Source organism: Sceloporus undulatus, chromosome 2 (genome assembly GCF_019175285.1).
Source record: "Sceloporus undulatus isolate JIND9_A2432 ecotype Alabama chromosome 2, SceUnd_v1.1, whole genome shotgun sequence".
NCBI classification, from domain to species: domain Eukaryota; kingdom Metazoa; phylum Chordata; class Lepidosauria; order Squamata; family Phrynosomatidae; genus Sceloporus; species Sceloporus undulatus.
The window spans coordinates 167,615,383-167,633,851 of record NC_056523.1 but is presented as its reverse complement, the minus strand read 5'-3'; positions in this window follow the sequence as shown (position 1 = coordinate 167,633,851).

The following is an 18,469-nucleotide window of genomic DNA, read 5'->3' as shown; positions in this document are numbered from 1 at the left end:
TTTGCCAGGCTCTGTTACCATATTTGTGCCTATTCGCTAGAATTTTCCCTCTTCCTGGAAATTCCTTAGGAAATATTGTATAAAATTACCTTCCGGTTATGTTTATAAAGTATATATGAACATAAATTGAATTGTTGTTTAGATTTAGGTCCAATTTCCAAGATATCAAGGACATACCATATATATTCAACTATAAGTCGAGAAATTTATGCCCCAATATTGTCCCTAAAATCCTGGACTGACATATATACAGGTCAATGCACTAATACTGCTTAGAAAGGTCCTGAAACAAGTACCATCTGATGACCCACTCTTCATGCCTCAAGGCATGAAGAGTGAAAGACATTCCCAGTCCGATTTGAAAGCCTTCTCTTCCTATCAAAAAAACATGCCTTTTAGCTCCTCTTCTTTCCCTTCCCAGTCCCATTTGAAAGTCTCCTCTTCCCATCAAAGAAAGATCCCTGTTAGCTCCACTTCTTTCCATTCTTTAGTCTGATCTGAAAGCCTTCTCTTCCCATCAAAGAAGCATCTCTTCTTAGCTTCTCTTCTTTTCCTTCCAGTCTGATCTGAAAGCCTTCTCTTCCCATCAAACAAACACTACATTTAACTCTTCTTCTTTCCCTTCCCAATTTGATTTGAAAGCTTTCTCTTCCCATCAAAGAAACACCCATTTAACACCACTTCCTTTTGTTCTCAATCCAATGTTAAAACCTCTCCTCCAGACCCAGAGGAGAAGGAGGTACGAAAGTGGTGTTTCCCTCTTTCCATCCTTTGTTATAGCCCCCTAAATTTTACTCTTGACATATGCATGGGTCATATCAAAATCCATTATTTTGACCCTGAAACCTTCCCTTGACTTATACATGAGATCAACTTGTACATGAGTATATATACGGTGTATGCAAATAGAGGTATTCCAAAGTCCAAAAAAATCTGAAATCCAAAGCACCTGTAGTCCTATGCATTTTTGATACGGGAGACTCAGGCTGTCTGTCTCCAACCAGAACATTGCCCATGAGTTTCTCTGACCTCTGATTTGCCCTCCTTATATAAGTTTTTTATTTGGACCTGGTCCATATCCTAGGCAACCTCAAGACTCTGCCCTTATCTGTATGGCTCTGCAATCTCCTGTTCAGTGTCTGCTTTCCATGTTGCCAATCTGTTTCCTGACCTTCCCATCTTCTTAAATAAATCCTTCCAGGGAATGGAAGGGAAAAGAAACAAGATACTACACCACTACTCCCATCCCTAATTTCAAATTACAGAAGATGGTTGGATTGCCACTTGAACCTTCTACTTCAATGGGGTGGTGGAATGGCATCTTCTACCACATCTGAAGGTAGTATCAGATGGTAGCATGGCGGGGTATTTAGAGCATCAGGACAGGCTGTGTGGCCCACACACAACTCTGCTCTCTAGCAAGGGGGGAATGGTCAAGGAGCTCAGGAAGACTGGCCAAAGGACTCTGTTACTGCCCTCCAACACCTGCTGGCTGAATTCAGCCATGGTTGCCTCATTCTACCAAATGGTAAGGCAGGCCCTGTTTCCTTATGAGCTTTCTAGCTTCTTTGTCTGTTGCCTTTCTCCACTCTTCTCTCCTGATTCCAGTCTTGTACATTTGTGTACATTTCTAACCCAGCAGCCTGTGACTGAATTCTTTTGCAATGGCCCTCTTGTGCTGCGTTTATGTGGTTTGTTTTTGCATTGCAGGGATGTAGCCGGGGGGGGGGGGGTCTGTGGGGGTCGGGCCCCCCCCCATCCGTTAGATACAATGAATGGTGCATGCTGCCGCACTACCGCACACAAGCCCCATTATAATGGTGGCACTTAGTCTTGACCCCCCCTCCTCAAAATCCTGGCTACATCCCTGTGCCTTGGTCCCTTAGTACCTGTATGTACTGCTTGCAGTACCACATCTGGCACAGTGTTGCTGATATCCATTGTGTTCAGTAGGGTTGCCAGGTCAAGATTTCAGGGCCTGATTTCAGGACCAAAACTTGAGACCTGAGATTGCACAAGTGTGCCCTGATGATGTTCCAAAGGGCAGCCCTTAGCCATGTAACTAAGAATGGAATTTATCACACTGAGAAAAAAGACGGGAGCATAGCAGGATGCTCCCGTCAATATCGCTCAATTTAGCAAAGATTATCACACAATGTTGTGCAATGTCATAACTATCCCGCAACTATCACATGAATAAAGAGGAATTATAGCGCCATTTTTTATCCCTCTATGCTCCTATCTTTTTTCCCAGCATCATAAACTATGACAGATTAAGCATCAGCCACACAAGTTTATCAGACAAAGGAAATTGGAAGTATAATCCAATGGCAATCTGAACGCAATCATGGGGTTTAATGTTATTTCGTGATAGACTACCACACGCAATTTCAGACAATGGGAAGTCAGTCTGAATGCAATCATGGGGTTTCACGTTATTGCATGATAGACTACCACACACAGTTTCGGGCAATGGCAAGCTATTTTCAGGCAATGGGAAGTCAGTTCGAATGCAATTCAAATTCATGTTAATTCGCTGAACTAGAGAATTCACATGAATGTGTTCTGGCTCCACTTTCTTTTCATTCGAAATTAAGAGTTGTACAGAGTATGCCATTCATATAAAAGACACCAAATGTAACAAATGACAAATACACACAGCCACATTTTTCAAGGCAATGCTCTCGCCGCACAGTTAATTAATTACCAGACAAATAACTGATTAAATACTTGAAACAGCTGCCTCGCTTTGCTGAATTGTATGGCCAGTAGTAGTTGCTCTGATGTTTGAAACACAAATGAGACTTTACTAAGAAGGCAACAGCCTGGCTGCAGAAGCCAAGTCTTAAAGGTAGAAAGCTTCTTTATGAACATACCTCCCAAGCCAAGAGTAGAAAGTATTTTCATCTTTCCCAAAGGTACACTGACTGAAGATGAGTACCCTTGTAGCTGAAACGAAGTGTTGGGAGTGGACACAACAAGCCTACACAGTTGTCAACATGGCAAGCCTGAAAAGAGCAGACCCAGTATTTGTTCTCCTCCCTCCCTGTAAACAACTAAGATGTCAGAAAAGAGAGCCTCCTCAGCTCAGAGAAGCCAAGTCACACATCAAGAAGAGTGGACTTAGTGAATCTCCTTAATAAGAAGTGAAGTAACACGGACATAGTGAAATATACCCATCCCGCAGCTGGGGCTATAGCATGTGTGGTTATTGTGGCCTGTCCTTTGGATTTCACAGGTCATAGGGGATTTGTACAAAATTTGCAGGTCAGATAGATGTACATTAGCACAGAACCAACATGCAAGCAGTACTGTACTGTATAATATTTTGTATAAGGCTAATAGCCAATGCATACCTGCTATAGGCTAAAACAGCTGCTATAGGCTATATTTCACAGGAAGAAATTGGGAAAACCACCTCTGAGTCCTTTTCTAATAAAACCCTATGAAATTAACGGGGCTGCCATACGTCAAAGGTGACTTGCAGGCACATACACACATACAACAATTGTAAGTATCTTGAATCATGTAGTGGTATTTTCCTAGTTAACAATGGGGAGGTTTCATTTAATAAGTAAGTATTGATTTACTGTAGAAATATTGTTTTTGTTCTCTAAACCAGTGCTACTCAACGTGGTGGCCCCTGGCCTGATGCTAGAACTTGAGCCGTTGGCTACTGATCCCTGGCAAGTTTCCAGAAAAACAAAAGCCACAATAGCCACCAGGCAAAAATAAGGCAGATGGGAAAATTACCAGTCCTCCCAATCAGATAGCCTGAGAAACACTGCTCTAAACTATCAAGAGCCAAAAATCCAGCCTTTTCCCATTTCACTACTCCCGGTATCACAAAGTCTCCTGGCACCTACTTTGCTTTCAGTCAGCCATGAAGCTCATTGGGTGAACTTGGGGCAGTCACGGCCCTCAGACTAAGCTACTAGACGGGATTGTTTTGAAGGAAAAGCTGGGATATAATTGAAATGAATAAATGCATATAAAAGTAATGGCTACAATAGGTGGGAGAGGCTGGTAATATCCATAAATGTGCAGTCCTCCTTAGCTCAGCTTAACATTTGGGCTTAACATTTCCTTACAAAGAAAAAGTCTTTCACAAAACATTTTTCCCCTTCTGGCAGCCCTTGGAGAATCGGCAGCCATGACTTGTGTTGCATTACAGCAAGGGTGATGCATTTGTGAATTACTTGCAACCCCCTTCATTTGTCTCCTGAGCATTCTTCCCTCCCCCTGCCCCCATGTGTTTATTTATATTCTCCAGTCTTATTATTACTGTAATTTTTTTTATCAGACTAAATCAAAGTTTTCACACTTATGACAAAGACTTCTAGAAACACCAGGGCTGGCTCTGCCATTAGGCAGAGTGAGACACATGCTTCAAGCAACTGATTTTTGATGTCATAAAAGGGACAGTAAATTCTTAGTTATTTGTTTTATTATTGCCTTTTTTTGCTGTAGGAAAGGGAAGAGATCCTTGTGGGATTCTGTCTCACATGTCAAAATAACTTGACTGGTCCTGATGCATCTTGATATGGGGATGAACTCTGGTGTGCCTTTTGCTGGGCCACCTTGAGAAGCAACAACCTCTCATTCCTTGCAAAATGTGACCCAGTGGGGTGAAACTCCAATCCTCAAATACCAGGACAACAATGAAAACCATCCACTTCAAATGGCACAAAAAACACACCAACAAGCCTTGTTTCAGGAATGAAAACACAGCTAGCAGCTTCTGTGGTCAGGTATAGTTCAGGTATAATGAAGCCTGAAAGTTTTTTGCACTTTCTGAACAATGTTGCATTAAATCAAACTACAGAATCCTGGTAAGAAACAAAAACGCCTGCAATATTTCTAAGCATGATAATAGCAAGGCGAACGTATGGGGAAAAACATACCTGGAGCTGATGGGTTTCACCATTAAGGGAAGATCAGAGCTGTTGACTGAGGAGATGTCCCCACTCTTCGTTTATTCAGAGAAAGAGATGTTTTTGTGCAATGAGACAGTCTCTGCTTGGGGATTCAGTATGTTTGTTTATCCTCAAAGGCAGTCCTTGGGGATGTCGCTTGTAACATGGACCTTATCTTGTAGCCAAGACTTTCCTGAAGTATACGGACATTCACCTCTTGTGCCTCTCCCTTTAGCAGTTGTTGCTACATACACTGGGTGGAGCATCATTCCAAAATACTAAGACATGTGGAACTTTTCGGACACAATTTCCGGGGACAAAAGGAGCTTCAGTCTTGGGCCTGAGATGGGGATTTAGACTCCTGAGCTGTGACAGCTTGCACGTTGCTATAAGCTTAACTAGGGAAGACATCTTAATTTGCGATGTTACTTAAAACGGTCCTGAGCAGGATTTGGAGTATTTAAGTCAGAAGTTAATTTTAACCACTGGACTCTCCTTGGCATATTCATACATGGGATTCCTGGCCCTAACAAGCAGAAGAAGCTACTTTGGCTTGTAGGTTCAAGAAGAGGAAAGTGTTTTAGGCTATCTGATCCACGACACTTGGTGTCTGCTTTGCACATGTTTGCAGCTAGGGGAATAATACCTATCATGTAAACTGGAGAACTGGCCAATTGCCAATTGTGTATCAATGGGGGATAAAGGGCCAATTTATAAATAGCCAGAGTTAACCTGGAGCTAACTAACAACAGTAAGTCCCTCTAAATCCTGCATACAAGTCCTCATACCTTGCAGTTATGTTGCTGTTTATTATTCAAAACTTTGACCCCATAAGAGGCAGTCAGCCTCCTGTAAGATTGTGAGACAGATTTGTTATTTGGGCCTACAGCTTCCTTTGGCCCTAGGCAGCATAGCCACTGGTGGGTCTTGGGCAGGGCCAGATTATCAGTGGTTCAATTGGAGCAATTGCTCCAAACCTAGTGGTGCTGAAGGGGGGGAAAGGCACAGCTTCCTTGGCCTGATGGCCTTTGAGGCCCTTCCAGATCTATCAGTCGATAATTCTAAGATTCTTTTTTTATCCCATTCATTTTCTGAATCCCCTAATGTTTCTATTATCATTGATATTTTGTGTGTTTTTGGAGTAATTGAGTACAAATGCACAGGGATCAAGGCAGAGTTGCCATATGTCTTCCTTTTTCCTGATGTACCCTCCTTTTTCAGAGCTACTTTTTTTTAAAGTATGGAGATTTGTTCACTGGTGCTTTGTTTACTTCCTGCCAAAGCTACTTCCTCCTCACCTTCTTGCTCTGCTAGGAGAGGGGATGGAGGCTGGCATCATGGAGTACTGACAGAAAAAAAGAAAGAGATAGTGACTCCAGGTTGAGAGGCAGAGGTGTCATTAGGGAGGTGTGGGGGTATGGACTGCACTGGGTAACACCCCAGAGGGGTGTGTGACACACCAGACGAAGTGGAAAGACTGGAATGGCTACTAGGTAAGTGAGAAAGTGTGTTGCCTTTCCCACTCACCCAGCAGCTGCACCAGCCCCTAAAGGGGCCTCCAGAAGCTGCAGCGCTGCCTGCTTAATAGCGGTGGCTTTTGGGAGGGGTAGTGACATGACAGCACTTGTGCCACTCTGAAGGGCTTTCCAGAAGTGGGGCATACCTTCAGGGTCTGGCATGGCTGCTCTCTGAGCAGGTGTACCAAACTCTGAAGGTCTTTCTGGGAGGGGTATGTCTTCAGGGTCTGGTGCGTCTGCTGTGAGAGACCCTGAATAAATACTCTGGAGGCCGCAGTGCCACAGCCTCACCAGTGATCTGGACATGCGGGCAGATGGGGGGAGAGCAGACAGTTCTCCTTCCACACTGGGTGACAAAAACCTAAGGGATACCACTGTTGAGGGGAGGAGGGGGACAGGCCTGGAAGGGGAAAGTGAATTAGCCAAAGTGGCTGGGGGAGCCTCTAGCCATTTGGGAAGGGCTACTTGGTGAGGCTACTATTGGAAGAGGCTATTGGGATGGGGAAAGGGAAGGCAAAATTTAAATATATTGAAGATTAAGAATATTTGTTTATACAGTTTATACAGCAGAGATATTTAAAGAGAGAGTTGTTGAAATGATCAATTGTTTGAAGTAATAATAATAATAATAATAATAATAATAATAATAATAATAATAATAATAAATTTTCCCATTTCTCCCACGTGGATCGAGGTGGGATTACAACCCAACAATATGTTCTCTTTTTTGATTTTCAAACTATGGTAACCCTAGGATCGGGCTTGTAGTCATACTGAAGTTGTAGGGATGAAAATGAGTTCACATATGAGACTTTTTTTTGTGCTTTTGCATTTTATGTCTTTATGCAAGTTATCTATTTCAGTACCACCAATTCCATAATAATCCACATATATGCAGGCAGGAGGCCCTATTTTTGGAACCAACCATCTTAATGCACACATTTTATTGGATATTTCTAGAATGTTGTGGTCCAAAAACATCTGGAGAATCATGTACCCACTCTAGGCAGACATAATCTTCTCTACCTGCTTCCTAAAGAGGACATGCCACTGATTTCAATGAGATTTATTCCAAGTCCAATTTGTTTAGGCTTTACTGTCAACTAAGAAGAAAGAATGATGTGTAGCAAAATGCTGAGAACATCTGATCCATGCAGCACTTCACAGCTCTAACTGCAGTTGCATCAGGGCATGAAATCAGAGAAAGGTGTGTGCAAATGGAAGATAGGATGAACAATTTAGAAAGGGTTATCTGTATTCTATCCACATGACATACTGTACAGTTTATGTTTCACTATCCCTGTTTCCTAATATCTGTCTCAGATAAAATGTGTGTTCATGTATGTGTGAGCCTTCAAGTCACCTGTTGATTGCCCCCATTTTGCCCTTTAGAGAATTATTGGCAATGCTATTTTGATTCTGAGAGTCAGTCATGTAGTGGTTAGTAGTAGAGTAGTGATAACTTTTGAAAGACTCACACTCATCATGATAATCCCCCACCCAGAATAATTGAGAAAGCAGTCTGCCAAGTGAATTGGGAGCAAGAAACCAATTCTGGCAGTTTTCACCTTTTTAAGAGCAGCAGTGATGTCTTTCTTGTACACCAAGCTGAGGGAGGAGGGCTTCCACCCAAACTGAGTGGGTGGTGGTGGTGGTACTTTCTCTCCAGTTGGTCCACAAGCCACTCATAGAAGTAGTGAAGTCTTAACTGTCCATTCAAGAACATCCCACTGCAAAGTATTTTGTGTTATGACTCATGACAGTATTTGATTGCTGGGAAAGTCCTGTCTGTTTCACTGGACAATACATTAAGAGTACAGCATTAAAAATGTTTATAGCAATAGTGCTATACTTTTAGAGACATTTTAAAAATAATTTAGATGTTGTAAGGAGGCACTGGGGAGAAAAGAAACTATGTGGGAGTTGGTACCCAGTTCTGTCCAGGACGTTTTCCTGGTAACATCTCTGCGATTTCTGAAATAAAGTCTTGCTGTTTAACTTACAGAGGATTGATTTACCGAGTTGGGGGAAAGTTCACCCAGTTCTTAATAGTCATGTGCAATATTAAAGGACTTAATGCTCTAGAGAAAAGAAAGAAAAAAAATCATTACTTGAGTAGATCTAATTATGTATACTTAGTATGTTTGCAAGAAACTCACATTAGGAAAAAGGATGTTAAAATTTTAACATTCCCTAAATTAAGAAAGGAATTTGTTTCTGCATCAGATAAGAAGAAAAGAGTGGTTATTTAAGTAAAACCCCAGTTGGCTGCAGAGAAAATATCTGATGATCAATCTGGCAGATTTGTGGAAATTCAAATTAATGTTGTGTACGCAAGGCAAAATCCCAAAAGCTTTTTATTTGAATTGGTGGAGGATAGGAGTTTAGCTGATGCATGGAAAACTAAAAATGGAGAAGCAAAAATTACACTTCGTTTCCCCAGAAAGACACAGATCTTTCTCCTGGACTGGTGCTTTTGATCTCTAAATCTTTAGTTAATGTAATCTTTAAAATGTATATTTTACCAAGGATATTTTCTGATCATAATTTGGTGATACTAACTTTAAAGAGTAAAAAGAAAATTTCTTACAAGATGAAAGTTGCAGAGAGGTGTAAGGAGAAATTAAAATAAGTTCAGTTCATCTTTATTACGGTCATAGACCAGCAGATGAATCAAAATAATTTTTTGAAGATAATATGGATAAAGGAAGGAATCTCAAAATGGTATGGGATGGAAGTAAGGCATTTATGAGGAGATATTTTATACAGTTAAGTTTGGAGCAGGAAAAAAGAGACAAGAAAAAAAACCACATCTTATTTTAAAAGAAAGAAGACAGAAAGAAGAAAGAAGAGAAATTAAAGAATCCCCTATGAAAAAGGAAATGAGTAATCAAATTAAGATGTTACAAATCCAACTATCTTTGATAATGGTTATCATGGAGATTGGAAAAAAATGATTAAATATATAAAAATAAGGAAATTTGAATTTGAATATAAACTGGGAAGATGGCTGGCATTCAGGTTGAGGAAAAAAAGAGAGAAAAACTACTGTAATTTTGAAGATACAAGAAGAAAAAGAAACAATTGCTGACAATGACAGTAATTTAAGAGCCTTTTATAAGTATTGCTCTTCTTCATATAAAAGCCAAATAATTTCAGTGGAAAAGGTTGATGAATTATTATGAAAACAAGAATTGCCAAAGATCACAGCACTTCAAAGAAAGAATTTGAATGCCCCTATTGTTGTATGTGAAATCTTACCATAACTAAAATGATAAAGACTGGCAAAGCATCTCGCCCAGATGGCCTGCCTGTTTGAATATTAGAAGTGCACCAAGAAGAAGCTTTTATTACTACTGTTATGGATTTTTAATTCCATTCTTAAGAACGGGGAAATTCCAGTGTCATGGAAAGCAGCAACATTAACCATAGCCTGAAACAGACAGGCAAAAAGCACCACCTTCGGGGTGTTCTGGGGGCATGGCGTGCAGATGAAGCATGGCCCTGGATAAGCCAGAAGCCACCCTGTGACTGTTTTATTGTGTTCCCTTTTTCAGACATGGACAGGTCCTGTGCTATTTGAGGCTCGCTTACAGCTGGAGCTGCCAGAGCTGCTCATCTGCTTGAGCCCTTTGATATTGAAAAGAAAGGCAAGATTTATCACTGACAAAAAATTATACACTTTTTTCACTCTCAAATAATAACTACAAGATTTCACATCAGTTTTGGCAGGAAGATTGAAAATGATTTTGCAGGACCTTATATACAGAGATCTAGGTGGTTTTATTTTTGTTTTTAAAACAATATGAGGTGTATAGTATACATCTTGGAATATTTGAAAAGGTACAGTGAAAAATAGGTTGTTTTGATATTATTGGATGTGGAAAAACATTTCAATTATTTGATTTGGGTTTTTCCATTTTGGAATTTTAGAAAAAAATAATGTTAGAAGCAATTTTAATAATGGATTAAAGTGATTTATGATCAGCAGATGCCACAGATTGTGGTTCATGAGAAGTTCACAATACTATGTCAAATTTAAAAAGGTACAACAGAAGTATGCTCAATGTCTTCACTGTTCTTGAGATATTAAATAGGGCGATTAGAAAAGAAGAGAAAATTTAATGGTTGGGGATTAAAAGTAAATTTATAAATGAAGAGCATATGCAGATGATTTAATGGTCATGTTGGAAAATCCATTGGAATCTATGGAAGTATTATTAAGGAAATTAAAAGGATTTGGAGAGTTGATTGGTTTTAAAATTAATAAGCAAAAGACAATGATTTTAACAAAAATATGAGAAAAAAGGATAAATTGAGGTTAATGAAAATGTCTGGTATTAAAATAGAAAAAAGTGAAATACCTGCGTATTACTTTGTCAAGTAAGAACAATATTTCAGAATATTATCAGAATGTTAAGATTTGGAATGAATTACAGAAATGGAAGAAATTTAAGTTGTCATTGTTGGGTTGGATTTCAATGGTAAAAATGAATGTTTTATTGGAAATGTTATTCCAGAAAATACCAAAAATGTTTATAAGATGATATACCATTAGTATTTAACACTCAAAAAAACTATTTAAAATGCATAAAGGGGTCTTGTGTTTATGAACAGCAAATGGGAACTTTTTATCTTATGTGGTGATGTTGTGACAGACAAGAAAATATTGGCAGTTGGTACATGGTGGGATCCAGATGATTTTGAAAATGAAATTACTGTTAAACCAGAATTGTTTTTATTGGGATTAGTAGATGAATAGATGGAAAAGAAGCATGGTTGACTCAAAATGGAAAATTATTACACTATAGGATTACTGCAGCAGGAATGTGGTATGATCAGAAATGGAAGAGGACCACAGTACCAACACAAAATTGACTGGCTAATGAAAATAGTAGACGTAGCAGAAACAGACAAATTATCTACTTTATAAAAGGAAAAATCCCTGGGAACATTTATGAAAGACTTGGATTTTTTGATTATCTTCTTGCAGGTCAGAAAAATAAGATATTGACTATGGGTTTTGAAAATTAGTAAAAACAAATAAGTGGTAAAAGTATAACATATTGATAGTACGGGAAGTGAAACTCTCCATTAAGTATAACCATCAGTAAGAAAGCTGGAAGTGAATGTTTCATTCTTTTTTGTCTTTATTTTTTCTCATAATATTTTTTTCATTTTCCTTGTTGTAAGTATAGTTGACCCTCTGTTTTCACAAGGGATCTGCTCCAAAGAATATGCCCAAGAAAACCCTATGAAAAGGTCAACATAAGTTTGAGTTGCCATATATATTATTGACTTTCTCATAGGGTTTTCTTGGGAATATTCTTTGCAGCAGATTTGTCATTGCCTTCATATAAATCTAATGTATTTTGCATGTATTCTATGGCCATTTTAATAATTAAATAAAGATATTTTGCTTCCTGAGCCAGACCAACAAATGATGTCTGCACCTTGAGTAACCCCCTGCACATAGTGGAGAGTTATATAACTAGAACTGGTAAAAGGTATAAATCATTGTTGAAACTGGAAATGGGTGTGGAACGAGTTAAAGAATGCATGATATAATGGGCTCAGTATTTTAGTTATAATATTTAAATAGAACAATGAGAAAGATTGTGGTCTAAAGGTTTGAAAGTTTGTGTCAATTCATTTGATATATGTATTTCCAAATTTCTAAAAATTAAAGTATGCCTTCTCACAAGTAAATGCATACAGCAGTGATAGGAATGACAGGATTTATTCATCTATTTATTTATTTCAAAACATTTATAAGCCACCCTTTCTATAATAACTTCTAGGTGGTTCACAAAAATAAAATATTTAATAATTAAAAGAAACTCTGCATATATCTCTTGCCTAAAAAGATCCAGTAGGGAAAAATGCATACACATAGCTACATATTTTTCTATTTTTTTTCCTTTTAAAATCAAAAATTTAAATCAAAACAGCAAGTAAAATTATTCACTTAAAGCCAGTAGTGGATTTCATATCAGTGGGGTGAGAAATCTGCTCCTGGTTTCTGTCTGAACTTTAAAAGAACTATCCAATGTACTGAACTTTTTTGAGAGAGGGAAGGGGAGGATCCAGCATTTTGGATAGCTTCTCTAATTAGTTCACATTTGAAATCTGGGGTGATTTCACTGCTTCACTAACATGGATGCCACCTGTGAATATTGCTAGTGACCTTCAAGAAGAGGGCACCACCATCTGGAATATCTTTGAAGGGACAGAAAGGAGTCACACAACCTATGTGCAACACTCCCAGGGGCAGCTACTTCATTCCAGATATTCTTTTCCCATAAAATAGATTTATATGAAATGTTCATAGAAATGTCAAAGTCATTCCACCCCCCCTTTTTTTTCTGGATTCTGAGCTTGCAAAAAATTGTTTTTGTTAAAAAAATTAAGCAAAGGGGGTATGGCCTCTCCCCTCCCGATACACTTGTCAGAGTGGTCAAATCTTGGAGGAAAGTGGAAAACAAAAATGAGTCTTTCTAATGTCTATTAAACTGTACTAAAACTTGATGACTCAGGACCAAAACGCACTGCAGAAATAATCCAGTGTGAGACTGCTTTAATTGCCCAGGTTCAATGCTAGGGAATTCTGAGAACAGTAGTTTTGTGAGACATTTAGTCTTCTTCTTTATCAGAGAGCTTTGGGGTCACAATAAATTACAGCTCCCAGGATTCCCTAGCACTGAGCCAGGGCAGTTAAAGCGGTCTCAAGCTGGATTATTTCTGCAGTGTGTTTTGGACCTCAGTTAAAAACTTGATTAAAATTATTCTAGGCTTGGAGGGAGCAGGATTCTTCTTTTGGCTCAGTGCTTCTTCTGAGCAGCCTAGGGGCAGCCTGTGACTGGAGTGGAAACACTCTCAAACTCAGTTTCTCTCTTTTGGCCATATATTTAACCTAAGCAAAGCAAGGCGACAACTGCCATCTCCCCTTCACCAAAGCAATCCCTTTTCTGGAAACAGTGGCTGAATTCAAGAATGATGCAGAGTGACGTCTGCCCTTATACCTCTGCTGCTGCAGCCTGGCCATGCCATCCACGTGTTTTTAGAATGGGCAATTAGCTAACCTTCCCGTGTCCTCTTATCACAAGCAAAGGGGCCCGGAGCAGCTTTATGGCTTACCAGGGTTATCTCAGGGAGTCGTGCAGTATAATCTGCTTCCTATGGGCTCAGCAGGTTCTGAGCGGGTTATGTCACTTTGGAAACCTCAGAAGACTGGAGATTGGGTGTGGAGTTCTCTCCTCCTTCTCTGCCTTCATTTGCCAACATGTCTCTTCAAGTGTCACTTCAACATCTAAGGCTGCATCTCCACTATATAAATAATGCCATTTGACATCATTTTAAATGCAGTATCTCCATCTTATGGAATCCAGGGATTGGTAGTTATGCAAGGGCTTTAGCCTTCACTGCCCAAAGAATGCTGGTGCTTCACAAAACTACAAACTCCAGGATTCTGTAAGTTGGATCCATCCGTGGCAGTTAGTGGTGTCAAATTGCATTATTTCTACAATGGAGATACAACTTTAGACTATTCTGTCCTCAGTGGTTTTCCATGCTCATCCTGCATGCTCATGCCTCACTGAATTTGTTTTGATCTTTGATCCCTAGGATCTCTGAAGATGCCAGCCACATCAGGAATAAACTCTTCTAGAACATGGCCACATAGCCTGAAAAACCCACAAAAAACTATGAATGCCAGCCATGGAAGCCTTTGACTTTACATCACTAGGATTGTACACCTTTGTGGGGAAAACGGCTTTTGTAATCTTTTGGAGATCACCATGCCTGTTCACACTTTGCTCTTGTTGCTTTGGCTCCATAAGAACCAACATTCTGAGAATGTGATTGCTGTTAATATATAGGATGCTGTTCCACAGCTTCAGAAAACACCTGTATTAAAAGTGGTTACAGGCCCCAAACACACTGCAGAAATAATTTGTCTCAATTGGTCTAGTAGATTACTTCTGCATTGTGTTTTGGACCACAGTTAAATACAGATCCCAGGGCAGATCCCTAAAAACCACACTTCCACTTGGTGAAAAATTATCACAGCCATCTCAGATGTCTGATTTCTCCTTCTCCAACACCACCCTCTTCTGGTCTCTCTTTCACCAGCAACTCTACCACAAGTTTTTAATCCCTCTTAACTTGACCCCTTATCACAGCTTCCCTCAACCTCATGCTTTCCAGATATGTTCCCCTATAACTCATATTATCCTAAGAATTTGCATGGTGTTAGTTGTCCTGTGGCAGGGATCTGGAACATATGACCCTTCAGATGTTGTCGGACTTTTTTCCTTTTTTAAAAGTTTTATTTAAATATTAAATTTATTAAAATTATAAAATCAATAAAACAACAAAAGATGGCAAAACCCCCCAAATATTACAATTCTAACAGTGGGCATTCAATATCATCATGCATATATAAGCCTATATGGAGTGAATGGTTTGAAAAACATCAGACCATAATGACAAATGGGTGGGTGGGTGGACAATTATATAATGTGTGTTAACAAAATCAATAAAAGGAAGCCATTCTTCATAGAAAGTTTCTTGGTTTTGTTGAACTAAGAGGCCATGCAGACAGCCCCTAAGGCTGCCTCCAGCTGTGTTGGATCAAGGCCATGGCAGCCACACACCGCAGCTCCAATCTGGTCTTTCCAGGGTGTGATAAGCTCAGTTTTAAGGCACTCCTTTAGTGCTACATCATGTAAATGCAGTGCCAGAGGAGTGCTGTGATGCTGCACGCCGTGTGGAGCAGTGCGGCATCATGCTGCCATGGGCGGAGTCGGGGCATGCATCATATGGATGTCATGCCCCAATTCCACCCTAAGGATGGCCTTAATGGCTGGTCTGCACAGGCCCTAAGTTACATTTTATTTTATCTGATAGCTTCTCCATCAGCTATTGGTCCTAAACTTTTTTCCACCAGTTATCTAGGGACATGTCCTGTCTTCCAAGCTTTAGCCATTTCAAGTCAAGTGGCCGTCAAGAGAAAAGTGATTATTAGCATTTTGTGTCTTAAATGGTTATTACCCATAATATAGATTGACAGTAACAGCACAGCTGTGCAAAAGTTGATTTTTTGTTTAGCAATTAAAGCAATCTGATCGAGCTCTTCATGCCAAAAGGATGATCCACATATGGCTATATGTCTCTGAGACTGGGCATCCCTGCCATCATAAGGCCAACATGGATTTTACAATCTGTAATAATCTAATAGAGATGATATACCATTTGTGAACCAGCTTAAAAAAAATTATCTCTCATCAAGCCTGATCTTGATTTCAGGTGGGGAGATGACCAGATAGCAGCCCATTCCAATTTGGGTATTGATATATACAATTCGCTTTTTTAGAACTGTTAGTGTCTTGATGGGTATCTTTCAATATATATTGATAGATACAAGAAAATAAACCATTAACATTTCCAGAAGGAACACTGAACAAGATTTTAAAGGGGGTCAAGATCTTAACAATTCCCTCTTCCAAAGGAGACTAGGGGAGAATGTTTTAGCTTGGCTGATTTGATACCATAAAACTGACAGTGGGTCTAGAGTTGATATCAGGTCCTCAGTAGGTCTGGGTTTGCCATTAGTGAAAAGATCTCTAATTAGGTAAATTGCTCTTTCTTCCCAACACTAATATGGCAGCATTTTATCAAGGTGGAAAAAACTGAATGGCAGAAAAATGGACATACAGGTGACAAGTCTGGAGAAACTGGTGGTTTTGAACCATGGATTCTTTAAGTCTCTAATCTCCTTTCCTGAGAGTTTTTAAAAGAACATACCATGCATTGTGCTAAGATATACATTAAATTCCATATTAACCCAGGGTTAATATGTTAGTATTTTTATTCACTAAGGGAATTGTTTGACATAATTGAAAAGCTGCAAAATAAAGTTGGAGATCCAGTATGACCAGTCCACCCATGTTGATGGGGAGGTGCCTAGCAGATTGAAGAAAACATGGTTGTTTGTTACCAAAGATAAAAAAATTAATCAATCCTTGCCACTTTTTAAATAATGATATTGAAGGGACCATAGGAATTACCTGAAATAATAATAATAATAATAATAATAATAATAATAATAATAATAAAAAGATGGGGGACAAAGAACATTTTCACTAAAGCAATTCTCCCTAACACAGATGAATTGAAATGTTTCCAGTCTCCTAACTGGGAAGTAATCCATCTAGTAACATTATTATAATTCTGTAAAATAAGATGGTTAATATCTTTAGTGAAATATATACCTAAGTATATAAAGCCTGATGGATATAATTGTAGGTTTGTTAAGTGTTGCAATGAGATCTGGTCATTAAGGGGAATATTGAAACACAGGGGTTTTGACTTTATTTTGATTCGCAGGCCTGCAAAATAATCAAAGGAGTCCAAGGTATCTTTCAATTCTGCAAAAGAGCTGTGAAGGTGTTCTAAAAAAAAAAGTAAGACATCATCTATGAATAGATTTAACTTGTGAATTTGTCCTGAAGTATTTGGTCCATGTATGTTAGGGTTATGTTGGATAAGATCAGCCAAAGGTTTGGTGGCTATGGCAAAAAGAAGTGGCAAAAGAGGGCAACCTTTTTTTGTCCCTCTTTGTAAAGAGATAGAGTCTGAAGTCTGAAGTCAACTTATTAACCATAATAGTTGCTTGTGAGCCATTATATAAAGATTCCAAAACTCTGATAAACTGTGGGCCAAAGTTTATTTCCCCGAAGCACTCTGAACAGGTATTGCCAATTCAATCAATCAAACACTTTCAATACATCAAGGGACATCATTGCCATTGGAATCCCTGAATAGGAAGAATAATAAAAGGTTCCTCCCTTTGTTATTGTGATGTGTCTTCCAGGTGACCCTATCATAGGGTTTTCCTGGCAAGATTTATTCAAAGAGTGTTTGCCATTGCCTTCCTCTGAGGCTAAGGGAATGCAGATTGCCCAAGATCACCCAGTGGGTTTCCACTGTTGAGTAACAATTCAAACCGTGATCCTCTTCCAACACACAAACCACTATACCACATTGACTCTGGTTGCTCCTTACTCATCCACAATATTGGTAGACTTTAAATCATCTCAGGCCTAGTATAGCCAATGATGATGAGGATTGGTTCTGAGAGGGAGAGAAAGGTAGGCCTTCCCATCCGGCCTCACTAAAGGAACTGAACCCTCCCCACAAGGCATCTGTCTCCATCCTTGCTTCTGAGAGGGAGAGAAAGGTAGGCCTTCCCATCTTCACTAAAGAACTGACCCTCCCCACAAGGCCTCTTCGACCCATCCTTGCTTCTGAGAGGGAGAGAAAGGTAGGCCTTCCCATCCGGCCTCACTAAAGGAACTGAACCCTCCCCAAGGCATCTGTCTCCATCCTTGCTTCGCTGAGAGGGAGAGAAAGGTAGGCCTTCCCACAGGCCCGCACTAAAGGAACTGAACCCTCCGCCACAAGGCATCTGAGCTCCATCCTTGCTTCTGAGAGGGAGAGAAAGGTAGGCCTTCCCATCCGGCCTCACTAAAGGAACTGAAACCCTCCCCACAGGCTCTGACTCCATCCTTGCTTCTGAGAGGGAGAGAAAGGTAGGCCGTCCCATCCGGCCGGCACTAAAGGAACTGAACCCCTCCCCCACAGGCATCTGCTCCATCCTTGCTTCTGAGAGGGGAGAGAAGGTAGGCCTTCCCATCCGCCTCACTAAAGGAACGGAACCCTCCCCACAAGGCATCTGTCTCCATCCTTGCTTCTGAAAGGGAGAGAAAGTAGGCCTTCCATCCGGCCTCACTAAAGGACTGAACCCTCCCCACAAGGCTTTCTGATCCCATCTTGCTTCTGAGAGGGAGAGAAGGGTAGGCCTTCCCATCCGGCCTCACGAAAGGAACTGAACCCTCCCACAAGGCAGTGGTCTCCATCCTTGCTTCTGAGGAGGAGAGAAAGGTAGGCCTTTCCCATCCGTCCGGCCTAACGAAAGGAACTGAACCCTCCCACAAAGGCTTCTGACTCCATCCTTGCTTCTGAGAGGGAGAGAAA